Here is a 14,197-nt window from a genome sequence, read left to right on the forward strand (position 1 = left end):
TGGGGGGATCACAACGTCAAGAGTTCGAGACCAGCCTGGCCAACATAGTGAAACCCCGTCTCTACTAAAAATACAAAAGTAAATTAGCCCGGTGTGGCGGCGGTTGCTTGTAATCCCAGCGACTCAGAAGACTGAGTCAGGAGAATCGCTTATACCTGGAAGGCGGAAGTTGCAGCGAACCGAGATCACGCCACTGCATACCAGCCTGGGTGACAGTGTGAGACTCAGTCTCAAAACAAAAAAACAAACACAAAAAACCCCCCAGCATTTCTGTATGTAAATGCTCTTTTGAAGACTGAGGCAGACTAAAAAGAAGTGAGAATAATTACTTCCTCTTTCTCCTTGTTTTCCTTTCCTCCTAGTCACCAGCTCTCACTTCTTCCCCCCACACTCCTTTCATCCTAGGGAGTAAAAGACCAGGGCAGTGCTGCATCAACGTCTATAATGGAATCAGAGCCCTTGTGGGGGGTCGTGGAGAACTTCCCAGTCCTTTTCACTCTAAACCCACCCTCAAAAGTCATTTTATTAGGTACACTGTATGCGCTTAAAATATTTTTTTCTTCTTATGAAAAGAGTGTTTTTCTCAATGCCAGGCACATTGGTTTTAAATTAGTTACAGTCCCTGAATCTAATATTCAACATAGCCCCTTTCTGTACCTATGGTGTGCTTGAAATAAACGTGTCTCCTCTTGCAACAAATGTGGAGTAAAAAAGCTGACAAATGCCCCCACGTCCTAGAAAGAAAAGATTATCTGTGCAGGGTTGCTGGGGGTGGTCAAAGCCAGCTTTTGCCCTCTTATCCAGGCTATGAAATAGAATATGAGATGACTGAAAAAAGTTAATGCGTTTTTAGAGGATGAGAGAGATTAGTGCCTCTTTAAATCAAGAATGCAGGGAGCTTAAAGTGTCTAATTTGGAAAACACTGAAAATTTCGGTCGTCTTACCTGAACAGTCAAATTCAGTGATTTTTCAACCAGGAGAAATTCTGCCCCCTAGGGGACATTTTCATTGTTGCAACTGGGGGAATGTCTGCCATCTAGTGGATAGTCTGGGTGGTTTCGTCTAGGATGAGGAGGAAGATGCAAGAGAGTCGGTTTGGAAAGGAAGAATTCTGGTGCATTTTGCAAGCACCCTGCCCAGCCCAGCTCACTAGCAAACTGGTCACAGGTATATTAAGTCATTTTGTCCTCTCTAGAAACATTTCAGGAGGAAACTATGATCCCATCTTATTAATGAGGCATTCTAGACACAGAATGGATAGATAACCAACTCAAGGTCACAGAGCTAATGCGCGTTGGTGGCTCTATTTGCACTCCTGTGAAGACTGACTCCAGAGCTGGACTTCCTAACCTCTGTGCTCCATGCCATCTTCCAACTGACAGCAATCCCTGACAGGTGGTCACCACATGAACCTGGAAAACTGCTCTCTTCCAGACTTCCTCTATTTAGGAGTTCCGAAATATTTGTCTTATCGTGGTAGCCCTTTTCTTGTCAGCCAAAACACCCCTAGAGTCAGCGACAGTCCCCCACCAGTGGGGGTCTAATTACTTCCTTTGGTTATTCTCACACAGACCCTGGAGTGAAGGGCTATGCCTATCTATTTATGAGGAAATATGGGCTGCGGAGAATTGGATAATGCATCCAAATGGGTAAATAGCAGGGCATGGATTTGTGAACATTATTACCATGAAAACATATATTTAGTTATTTCCTTACTGATGAATATTCAGCTAGTTTCTAGTATTTCTGTTACAAATAATATTACCATGGACACCTCTATACTTAATCATCTGTAATTATCTCTCTCTCTCTCTTTTTTTTTTCCTCAGAGTCTCTCTCTGTTTCCCAGGCTGGAGTGGAGTGGTGCAGTCTCGGCTCACTACAAACTCCCTCCCTCCCTCCCTCCCAGGTTCAAGTGATTCTCATGCCTCAGCCTCCTGAGTAGCTGGGACTACAGGTGCATGCCACCACACCTGGCTAATTTTTATATTTTTAGTAGAGATGGGGTCATGCTGGCCAGGCTGGTCTTGAACTCTCTTCCTCAGGTGATCTGCCCACCTCAGCCTCCCAAAATGCTGGGATTACAAGCATGAGCCACTGTGGCTGACCAGAAGGTACCTCTTTAACATTTCTAAAATCTTTGTGATTGATATGTTATGAATATGTCACAATTTATTCATTCTACTCTTGATGGACATTTGGGTATTTCTAGGTTTGGGCTATTACAAGTAGTGCTACTATGAATATTCTAGTACGTGTTTTTGGTGAAATATGTGTGCATTCCTGATTGTTACATATAAGTATACAAAATGTAGCATATGTCTGTACATATATACCTAGGAATGGGATTGGTGACTTTTAATTGCAAATAGTTAGCTTTAGTAGAGAAAGTCAAACAGTTTTCCAAAGTGGTTTTCCCAGTGCCTCTCTCTGTTTCATTATGATTCTGTAATAATTACGAGTGATTACTTTTTCCAACTATGACTCCTTAGCCATTCTCAGGGTAATTATTATGAGCTGGGCACTTTGCTAAGCATGACATACATTATAATTCAGTGTCCACAGCAACCCTCTGGGGCTCCATTTGAGGTGAAAGGGGCTAAAGTTCAGACACAAGAAATCTTGCTGAGCACAGGTGGCTACCAAGGCGTATGGTTAGGACTTAAACCCCAGCTCTCTGAGGCCACCATCTATACTTTTAGTCACTATGATTTGATTATGTTACAAAACTTACTTGTATGTGGCTATAAAAAAGAATTAAATCATGTCATTTGCAGCAACATGGATGGAACTGAAGGTCATGAGCTAAAGTAAAATAAGACAGACTAATTATCTTAGATGAAATAAGCCACATAAAAAGACAAATATCAAAAGTTCTCGCTTATGTGTGAGAGCTACAAAATTTGATCGCGCGGAGGTAGCGTGTGGAAAGATGGAGAACAGACTGGTAGGGCTGAGTGGGAGGAGGGGAAGATGAAGAGAAGTGGCTTAAAGGGTACAAACCTGTATACAAACATACAGTGTGATAGAAGGAATAGATTCAATGTCAGAGAGCAGAGTACGGTGACGGTACTTAACAAAGATGCATTGTACTCGGGTGATGCACAGCCACATACCCTGACTTGACTGCTACACATTATTCACACGGAACAAGATTTCATGTGTGCGCACACATCTCGAACTCCTGACCTCAGGTGATCCGCCTGCCTTGGCCTCCAAAGCGTCTGGATTACAGGCGTGAGCCACCATGCCCGGCTGTGCGCATACATCTCTACGAATAAAAGAAGAAAGAGACCTAAAGTCCCTTCAGCCTCTTTTTCTTGGTTGCTTTGCATCAATAAATTGATGATTCATAGAAAAAAACAAAACGAAAATCTTCAAGGGCAGATTTTCTTCTGTGTTAAAAATGGAATATTATGTTTGAATAGAAGACCAATGAATGTGGATAAAAATAAAACTTAAAGATTTACATAATATGCAAACATTCCATAAATATTTACTTTTTAAATATGTCTGGTTAAATGTAGTTGTTTTGAAAATGCTGTTTCTTTCTCAGGAGTCCTATTCAGTCAACTGTATGGCATTTGTGATTTATAGCAGATAAAAAAGATCTCCCAGCCGGGCGCTGTGGCTCACGCCTGTAATACCTCAGCACTTTGGGAGGCCCAGGATGGCGGATCACAAGGTCAAGAGATAAAGACCATCTTGGCCAAAATGGTGAAAGCCCGTCTCTATACAAAATACAAAAATTAGCTGGGTGTGGTGGCACATGCCTATAGTCCCAGCTACTCGGGAGGCTGAGGTGGGAGAATCGCTTGACCCCGGGAGGCGGAGGTTGTAGTGAGCTGAGATCACGCCAGTGCACTCCAGCCTGGTGACAGAGCGAGACTCTGTCTCAAATAAAAAAAAAAAAAATGAGTAAAAGACTTTCCTTTTTAGTTTTATCTCTTGGACTAGAAACCACTTGCACAACATTTTCACCTTCAACCCCACCCTACTGTCATGGCAGATTTAGGAAATGGGTGTTTCCCTGTCTTTTTGTCCTTGTCACCATCTTCTGCCCAGACAATAACAGTTACTTGACTTTGTGAAAGCTTTTCAAGAAAAGAGATCAAAGTGTTTCACTGACAGCAGATGACCATTCCTTTCCCAAGTCCTGGAACCCACAAAGGAAATGGCGTTATTCTCCATTAGAGATGAGATAGATACAGACGCGTCCCTTCTGTATCTATCTTCTGACCGCAGTTGAGGTGTCTTGCCAGTCCCATGTGGCCTGAACTGACCGCCCTCCCTGTCCACTGTCCACTGACAGCCTCCCTATCCACAGGCTGCTTTGCACTCCTCACATCTCCCGGGACAGGACCTAACACATAGTAAAATTAATACCGAGACATATTTTCAATGGATGGGAAACAGAATTGGAATGAGCAGGTAATCCATGTGTTTGGCTGTGTTGACTGTCCCTTGCAGCTAATGAGGGCTTCTCTGATGACATAAAACAAGATCATCTTATGTTTCTGAAAATGTGTCTGGAGAAACAGTAGTTCTGTAGGGTACGAGAAGCTGCTATGAAAATAGGAGTCCATGGTTGAAAAATTTTGAAAAAGCTGTTTTGAACAAAATTAAACAGGTTCATTCTTCTTCTTTTTTTTTTTCGAGATGGAGTCTTGCTCTGTCACCAAGCTGGAGTGCAGTGGCACAATCTCAGCTCACTGCAACCTCCGCCTCCTGGGTTCAGGTCATTCTCCTGTCTCAGCCTCCCGAGTAGCTGGGATGACAGGAGCATGCCACCACATTCAGCTAATATTTGTATTTTTAGTAGAGACGGGGTTTCGACATCTTGGCCAGGATGATCTTGGTCTCTTGACCTTGTGGTGCACCCACCTTGGCCTCCCAAAGTGCTGAGATTACAGGTGTAAGCCACCACACCTGGCCTGCTGCTGTACTCTTCAAAGCTTTCAAGAAGTTGATGTGGCCAGGCACTAAAGAAAATTAGTAACACAAAAGAAAATGACGTTTTATTTCCAGCAATCCCCGAAAGGTTACTGGGGGAAGCAGCAAATGTCAAGGCAATACAACCAGCTTCTCTCCCATACCATCTAGCTGTTTTTGGTTTTTGTTTGCCTGCCCAAATATAAACACAGACCTGCCTCTTTCTTGCAGGCTGCCCAGTCTTCTGTGTATTCAGGCTGTTCCCCACATGAGCACCTTGCATACAGGTGTGGAGGTTGAGCCCTGCACAAGGAAATCCTCCGGAGATGGTGAGAGGGAGCTGGTGTCAAGCTCGTAGTCCAGTTGCATAGCGGCGCTCCAGGATGTGGGGCTGTCTGTCTGAGAAAGGATCACCTGTTTTGAATTCACAAAGGATACAGTATAAGCAGTGGCCCTGCTCAGTACTCGGTAAAATTGGCAGAAGGAAAAAGAGCATCATTACATCTTCAGTACTGCTATCATTACCGTTACTGACATCATCATCAACAAACAGTATTTTACCTTGCTAAGATAATGATCCTCTGTGAAATTAGGGCGATTAGAAGTGTATAGATTTTAGGAGCAAGTAAGCTGATGAGAGAAGTAGGCCCTGCTTAGGAGGATGGACTTACCCTGGGGTAGAGCACTAGTGAGGGGTGCTGATATCAGCTGGTTTGTTGCAAGGAGCTGTCAGATAGCTGATACCTGATTGGAGCCAAGCTGGGGTCTAAAAGGAGTCATTGCCATCTCTAGTTCCATCTTTCCTTAGGGAGGACATCTGGATAAAGGGAGTTGGATGCCTAAGAACCAAAGCTTGGGTACGAGGGAGGTGGACACTTGGGCCTGGCACCCGAATAAACAGGCCTTCTTTCCTTTGTCAAGAGCTGGTGTCGATTGCTAAATTTAGTCCGCCACTAAAGGGAGGTCCTGGGAAGTTAGGAGGAGCTGTTTTCTCTTGCCCTTAATTATTCTTCTTGCTGACTTAGGGGAAAGCAGGAACTCCGTGGATTGGGTAATTAGGTCAATGGCTTTCCACATAGAGAACAGGTTTTCCCACCCTTGGGCAGGTGTAGAGTCAGCCTGCCTGAGCTGGCAAACGAGACCATTTGGGTGTCATTCTCTTTGTCACCAAAATTCATCACAGACACCGATAATGGAGGTATAGTAAGCATTAAAGACGTTTTGCGCTCTGTATTCAATAATTTTAAGCACATCATGCTCAGTCATAAATTGATTTTTCATGAATAACATTGTATTGAACCTCCAATAGGCAGCCATCTGAAATGACCTAACTGGGCTCTCACTTGCTATCTCCATCTTGTCCACAAGGTTATCAGGGAAGTTTCCATCAATCTAATTATTCATCTTTTCATTAATTCTTTGGATACAAATGTATTGGCCAAAGCGTGGGGGAAGAGATAAAAATAAGTCACAGAGGTCATAGCCATGTAAAAGAAGGTGAGCCACGAGCAGAGCTGGGATGGGTCATTCCAGGGGCGCTGGCTCAGTGTGAGCTGAGCCTGAAAGGACGGGCAGGAATTAGGAAAAGAAAGCCAGGGAGGTAGTGGCCCACACACAGGAAGGACTCAGGAGAAAGGAAGCGGCTGTGGGTCGCGGTGGGCGGTGAGTGTAGGCAGGGCTGTGCATGACGCCCCAACACCCTAGGGGGTTGAAATTCATCCCAGGATGATCAGGAGGAGGGAGACAATTCGCAGAGGTGCCTCTCCAACTATCTATGGTGAAGGAACAGTCCACCCCCTTATATCTCCAATTTCTCATAGACCAATACTTAAGTAAAACAAAATAAGAGTTCTGAAAAAAATAAAATAAAAAATTGAAGACACCCAAAACAGAAGCCCTAGCTTTTCATGATTAGTTTCAACGAACACAAAGTTACTTGGTGAAATTGTCCTGGCAGTTTCTATATTCATAATGTCCATTTCTATTCTTATCTCACGACAGTTAGGTTTCAGAATCTATGGACTGACACAGATGTGGAAACTCCTTAGAGTCTCACTAGTTGAAACGAGGGCAGAGGAGAGGTCAGATTTGCATTTTTGAAAGGTGTACCTGGCCAGTGGCTGGTGAGGGCCGAAAGAAGGGAGACAGGTGAGGAGGGAGTTGAAATAACTCAGGTGGGAGTGTGTGAGGCCCCAGCTACAGCAGTGGTGGTGGGGATGGAGAGGGAAGATCAGGATAGGGGCTCTGGAGAGCCATTTACCCAATGTAGACGCACATGGGTGTGGTGATTTACTGGGTAGGGATGTGTGGGTAAGGGGCCACAGGGGAACTGTGATGATCCTTAGTTTTCACCCTTATGCATCTTAATGGAACCATCCTGGGTATGGGAAGTGGAGGGTGACTGAGTACGGGACTACGTCTTGAAGGGCAGGGCTCTCTGCTGGCATCTCCATATCTAGAAGATGGTTTCAGATGATACCTTAGGTCTCTATGGGCATTTTTAGAAAAGCGCCTCTGTTTATTATGGACAAAGTTTATTATTTTGCAACATCCAAGTTTCATATGTTTCCTGAGTTGACAATGTAGAATAAAAAGTAGAGTTAGCAAATTAGCTGGTTTGTAAATATCTTTTTGTTATAATGGACAGAAAAGATGTATCTTGGACATTGGATTATTAAAGCACCTCTGAGCAGTGTATAGTACAACTTGTTTACCAGGTTGGCTGCAGAGGGGCAGATGAAGGATAAAGGAAGAGAGGTATGCAGATGTGTCCATGCTGACGTTTTCATAATACCCATTGATGTATGTGCATCTCTTTTGGCTGTACTATAGGAACATACTATGTAACTGAATGGAAATATACCTGCTTGCTAATATGTTAATGGTATAGATCTGCTAATGAATTCTCATAAGAAACATTATACTCCATGTATTCTGTTGCTTTAGGTTTCATTTTAAGTTCAGCATTAAGGGAATGCAGTGTTCTGTTTGGAACTCTGCTAATGCTTTTATTTAGAGATCTGTTGCCATTTTTGTCTTCTATGAAATTTTTGTCCCAAGAAAGGTGGGTTTACATTTTTTTTTTCTAACAGAAAAAGAAAAGTGCAGGATGAAGAGTAGGGTTTTTTGTTTGTTTGTTTTTATTTTTAACATGCTTTTAGTTTTACCCATGTTGATTTTGAGATGCCAATGGGACATTCAGCAAGAGACAGGAAAGGAGACTAGCGTTTCTAGAGTAGAGAAACGAATCAGCTTACGGTGGGGCTCAAAACCATGGCTGGAGAGAGCATCAGGGGAAGAGAGTGGGGCTGAGGACAGAACCCAGGGAAACCCAGGTGGGTGGCCTGCCCAGGAAGGAAGAGGAGCCACAGAGAGATGGATGACTTGAAGAAGGGAGTGATTTAGAGGCAAGAGCCAAGTGCTACATAAAATCCAGCTTCTTTACAGACTTAAAAGTCCCTACTGCATTTCCATTGAACTGAGCAAGAATGATTTTGGAGGCAGGTCTGCAGGGTTTTCTTGCCCTCTTAGCACATTAATATTATTCACATAAAAAATGAAGCCCATTCCGATGACAAATTCCTGACAAAGTTATGACAAGGGAACAATTTTTTTTTTTTTTTTTTTTTTTGAGACGGAGTTTCGCTCTTGTTACCCAGGCTGGAGTGCAATGGTGCGATCTCGGCTCACCGCAACCTCCGCCTCCTGGGATCAGGCAATTCTCCTGCCTCAGCCTCCTGAGTAGCTGGGATTACAGGCACGCGCCACCATGCCCAGCTAAGCTTTTGTATTTTTAGTAGAGACGGGGTTTCACCATGTTGACCTGGATGGTCTCGATCTCTTCACCTCGTGATCCACCTGCCTCGGCCTCCCAATGTGCTGGAATTACAGGCGTGAGCCACCGCGCCCGGCCGGGAACAAAAATTTAAGGGAACAAATCTTGCAAACCAGTTATCCAAGGGACCCACCTGTGAGGTGCAAAGACATCTTCAAAGATTAAAGAATGCCAACGTACAGCAAGCCCACTCTAAAACTCAAGAAAAATTTGATTTGCTTCCTCTTACCTTTGTACACCTCAGTTTCCTGCTAGTTAAAGGTTATGTAAGTAACTTTATCGAGTAGCCTACAGCCTAATCCTCTTGTTTGTAAAGGAAGGGGAAGAACAAGTCACTTCAATCTTCCTCCAGAGGGGAGGATGGCGCCTTGTCCAAAGCTCAGTCAGCCCCTCCCCTGTTGCAGCTGAGATTCACCTGAGCTCTTGGCATGCAAATGGTGGTATGGAGGTAATGTGTAACTTACATTGCACCTGTTTTCAGAAGGTCTTAGCATTTATTCCAGATTTAAAATAATTTTAATGAAGTGTATTTAACATTTGCATACTATTTAAGACAATCCTGTATAAACCCCTCCCTCGCAACTTGTACTTCTAGCTTTGCCATTTTCTTCTCTTACCGTGTAAAACAGAATTTCCCTTTAAACACGGAGTCAAACCTAAAAGATGACCCATGATGTAAAAAAACCATTGTTTGTTCGTTTGATTGATTCTTTATTTATTTTCCTGGAGCCTTTCCAGATACAACAAAACTGATACCATTTGCTCAAGATACTACGTAAGACACTTAGGGGTAAAATAAAGTGCATCTAGACATTGTCTTAGGATCTCTGAGTGTGGGAGAAACATTGGCTGCTGCTGCTCCAGGAGGCTGCTTGGCAGTCCCCAGGCCTTGGTCCCTGAGGTGCACAAAGCGCCAGGGCTGCCAGGCGGTGAGGTCCATAGGAAATGTCTGAAATTAGAGCTTGCCTGTTTATGAAATACTGAGTAACGTTCTGTGAGCATACACAGAATAGTCTGAAGGCGCTTGTACTTTTATCACTTAGTGCATGGGGGGTACATCTGCAGCTGCTTATTTATTTGGTAACAACATTAAATTTTGCAGTAAACCCTGTTGACTACATTGAGGAAAGAAAGAAAGAAGAAAGAAAGAGAGAGAGAGAAAGAAAGAAAGAAAGAAAAAGAAAAAAAAAAGAAAGAAAGAAAGAAAGAAAGAAAGAAAGAAAGAAAGAAAGAAAGAAACAGTGGCTTTAATGAAAAGCCATGGGTGCTGAATTTGCTTTCTTCCTGTTGATAATGTAACTTGGATTAAAATTTCCCATTCACCACGGGCTGCACTGCCATCTCTGACCACATAAAAACCAGAAACGCCAACCTACTGAGGAAGCACCAGGGTCTCCTCCAAATGTTTCGATTGGCTGCAAAGGCCTCCAGTTGCAGCTCTCCGGGAAGTGCGATGCTTCATTTAGGTCATGTGACTATTGTCCGAATTAATTAACTCATTCCATTTCCAAGTTTACATAGGACAGTTTTATGTCAGTGTCATGAGCAGTTGCCAATAGAAAATTATTTATGTTAATTTCAATAATGGATCCAATTTTCTTTTGTGGGATTCACAAAACTTTTGGAATATTCGTTTAATATTCTATTAAATGAGAAACATCTGACAGAATTATGAATTCAATTGTAAATTTCGTTAAAGGTTCATCATTGAAGATACAATTACTGATTTCTATAGTGATAACAAATAGAAATTTTGGTAATGTCAGTTTTTTTTCAACTTTAAAAAAATATGAATTTATCTTTCGTCATTTGTTTCTCTGCAAAAGAAAAATAATCTTACTGTTATAATGAACAAATTTCCTATTCTAAATTTAAAAATCCCATAAATCAGAAATAGACTTGGAATTGGTTGTAGGGCACATAAAATTCATAATTGTGTACGAACACACTGTTATTTTACAAAAATGGAAGTTACAGTTGTAAAAATTTACAAACATTTATTTTTAAAATTGTTTTTCCTTTAATTTTTACATTGACATATAACAATTGTACATGCATGTGGGATATAGAGTAATGTTTTGATACATATTATGGATTGTAATCAGATCAGGGTAATTAGCTTGTCCACCATCTCAAGCATTTATCATTGCTTTGTGTTGGGAACAATCAGTATACATCTAGCTATTTGAAGCTGTGTAATATGTTATTATTAACTAAACTCATTCCACAGTGCGATAGAACACTGTAAATCTGTATTTTTAAACAAATCTCTTCCTATCTCCCCTCCACCCCTTACCAACCTCTAGTGTACTCTACAAATTTTTAAATAAATGTACAAAATAATTGCAGGTTTTTTATGAAGCCTTCCTCAGTTGGATTTTAGAAGTGTTGGAATCTTTGAAAAACTAGATTATGAATCAACTCATGTCTCACAGTAGTATTAAAGTTATGTTGTTGTTTTTAGGCAACAAATCATTTACCTTTCCATTGCATTTTCCCTGCAAAATCAGTTAGAAGTGTCTACACAAAACATTTATAAAACAGAGCGTAAGAAAAGCCTTAGCTTTTGCTGCTGGTAGCTAATTACAAGTATCAAAAGCAAAGCCTGCACACAGGAAGATATATACATTAATTACCAAAAAAAGAAAGGGGGAGCTGAACAACTTTAAGAATAAGAGTTCAAATGTGTGTGATATTTAATTTTGAAATTCTGTATCTGCATTTTGAAATATTTCAACTCGTGGGAGGGTCTTTTGATAGGATTTGTACTTTTAATTAGACAATTATATATATATATTTTTACCAGTACACAATGAAACCAAGGGCCTCAATTTTGCAGTTCCCAAACTTGATGAAATGTTCCAAATAATCATAAATAGTTAAATTAGTTGACAAGTTCTGGCTTGTTGAAAACCTTTTCTTTGAATAGCAGCAAAGAAACCATAGCTGTGACAATATTGGGGCTGGATTATTTAAGATTGAAATTATGGAAAAGTTTTTTTTTTCTTTTTAGCTTTTTGGGAATTGTTTGAACCGGGACATGGAGATGGCAGTGAGCCGAGATCACGCCACTGCACTCCAGCCTGGATGAGAGAGTGAGACCCTGTCTAAAAAAAAAAAAAAAGAGGGAAGAGGGGGGAAGTTTTCATCAGTTATATCCCCCATCATGTAGAATTTGCTTTGAGCTTAGTAGGTATTCAGCACCTACAGAAAGACTATCTTCTAACACCCCCAATTTCATTAATCATAAAATGCAACTTTGAAGAAGATTTCTGGCAATTTTATGAAAGAATTAAAATACAGCATATTGAAAAACTAAATTCTTTAGAAAAATAGGGACAGCTTTAGAGACCAGGATTTCTAAAATGCTTGAGATTATACAAGAATAATGATTTTGTTTATGTTTGTGTTTTTTTAACACTGAGATAAAAAACTAAAAAGTTTTTTTCACATTTTGCTTAGTGTGCACAGATACGTGCTATTTTGTTTTATTTTTGGTTAATTTACTATTATTAGTTTTTGAGATGGGGCTGGAGTGCAGTGGGTGATCTCTGCTCTCCCAGGTTGAGGTGTTCTCTTGTCTCAGCCTGCTGAGTAGCTGGGATTACAGGTGCGCGCCACCATGCCCAGCTAATTTCTGTATTTTCAGTAGAGATGGGGTTTCACCATGTTGGCCAGGCTGGTCTCAAACTGTTGACCTCAGGTGATCCACCCACCTCAGGCTCCCCAAATGCTGAAATTACAGGCATGAACACTTGCTATGTTAAAAGAGAATTTTACTGGGGCTGGGTGCAGTGGCTCACACCTGTCATCTCAGCACTTTGGGAGGCCTACGTGGGCAGATAACCTGAGATCAGGAGTTTGAGAACAGCCTGGCCAAAGTGGTGAAACCCCGTCTTTACTGAAAATACAAAAATTAGCCAGGTGTTGTGGCATGCACTTGTAATCCCAGCTACTCGGCAGGCTGAGGCAGGAGAATTGCTTGAACCCAGGAGGTGGAGGTTGCAGTGAGCTGAGAATGCACCACTGCACTCCAGCCTAGGCAACAGAGTGAGTCTGTCTAAAAAAAAAAAAATTATTTTTGAAAACTTTTTTTTGTATAGGATGATTTTAAAGGTCCATCAGTAAAATAAAACCAGTTGTCAATTAAGATTTCATCAATGTAACTTTATCCCTATCTCTATCTCTATAATTGTAATTATTTTTGATCCCCTTTTCACTTTCAGAGTTGTCCTGGTGTGGAAGACTAATTATATGGTCACCCTGTCTATATAATAGGGCAGAATAGTAAATCTGTTCTCAAGAAAAGAGATTTTCAGTTTTCGTTGATCTCCATTGGCCTCAAGCGAGGTGTTTTATTTTTGCTAGGTGTGAGGTTGCTTCCGGTTGTTGTCTCCACCCGGACACCATAGAGAGTTTGCATCTATGTTTGGGTGGATGCCAGGGCTGAGATAAAGAAACAGATGTAGGCTGGAGGATGGGAATTAACTGGAGGAAAATTCTGGAACCAGAGGTGACCAGGAATTCAGAGACGCATGGGGAAGGCAGTGGACACGGTGCAGGGCAGAGAATGGGGGACTTGATCCAAATGTTGTGCAGGCTTTGCGGGGCGATCAGAGAGATCCAGTTCTTGTTGCTGTCTATGGTCTACAGTCCCCCGGGAGGCCGGACAGTGTAATGAGGGGACTGGCTTGGGAGTTGACAAGTCAGCTCTGTCACTTGAGATCTAGCTTAACCTGTGGGGAAATCAAACTTAGTCTCTATCTCTCCTCTGTAAAAAAAATATTACCTGTTAAAAAGGTGCATTTCAACTCAAACGCAATGTTATTAACCATTAATTGAATCGCTCGCTTCTGTTCATCTTCTCTTCCACTAGATGGCGCTGTTGATCACATTATAACAGTGCTGTTCAGGGCCTGCTTGCTACAACTTTTAAGATCTGTGCACTCCCGCCCTTCCTTAGACTTTCTGCCCTTGCTGCTATGGGGACGTTGCTGAAGTGCTTTCTTCTCCTTGACACCAAGACACTCTGCAACGTTCCTCAACGTTTCGTTCTAGGCCACCTCCCCGAACTTAAAAAAACCTGTTTATTGTAAGAATGCTTAATATGAGGTGTAACTTCTTAACTAATTTTCAACGTACAACAATATATTATTATCAGCTACAGATACAGTGCTGTGCAGCAGATCTCTAGAATTTATCTTTCTTAATTGAAATTTTATTTTCAGTCTTTCTAGACGGAGTCTTGCTCTGTCGCCCAGGCTGGAATGTGGTGGCGCGATCTCCACTTATTGCAACCTCCACCTCCCGGGTTCAAGTGATTCTTCTGCCTCAGCCTCCTGAGTGAATGGGATTACAGGTGTGTGCCACCACACCTGGCTAGTTTTTGTTTTTAAAAGAGATGGAGTTTCATCCTGTTGGTCAGGATG

Source organism: Callithrix jacchus, chromosome 13 (genome assembly GCF_049354715.1).
Source record: "Callithrix jacchus isolate 240 chromosome 13, calJac240_pri, whole genome shotgun sequence".
Lineage (NCBI taxonomy): Eukaryota > Metazoa > Chordata > Mammalia > Primates > Cebidae > Callithrix > Callithrix jacchus.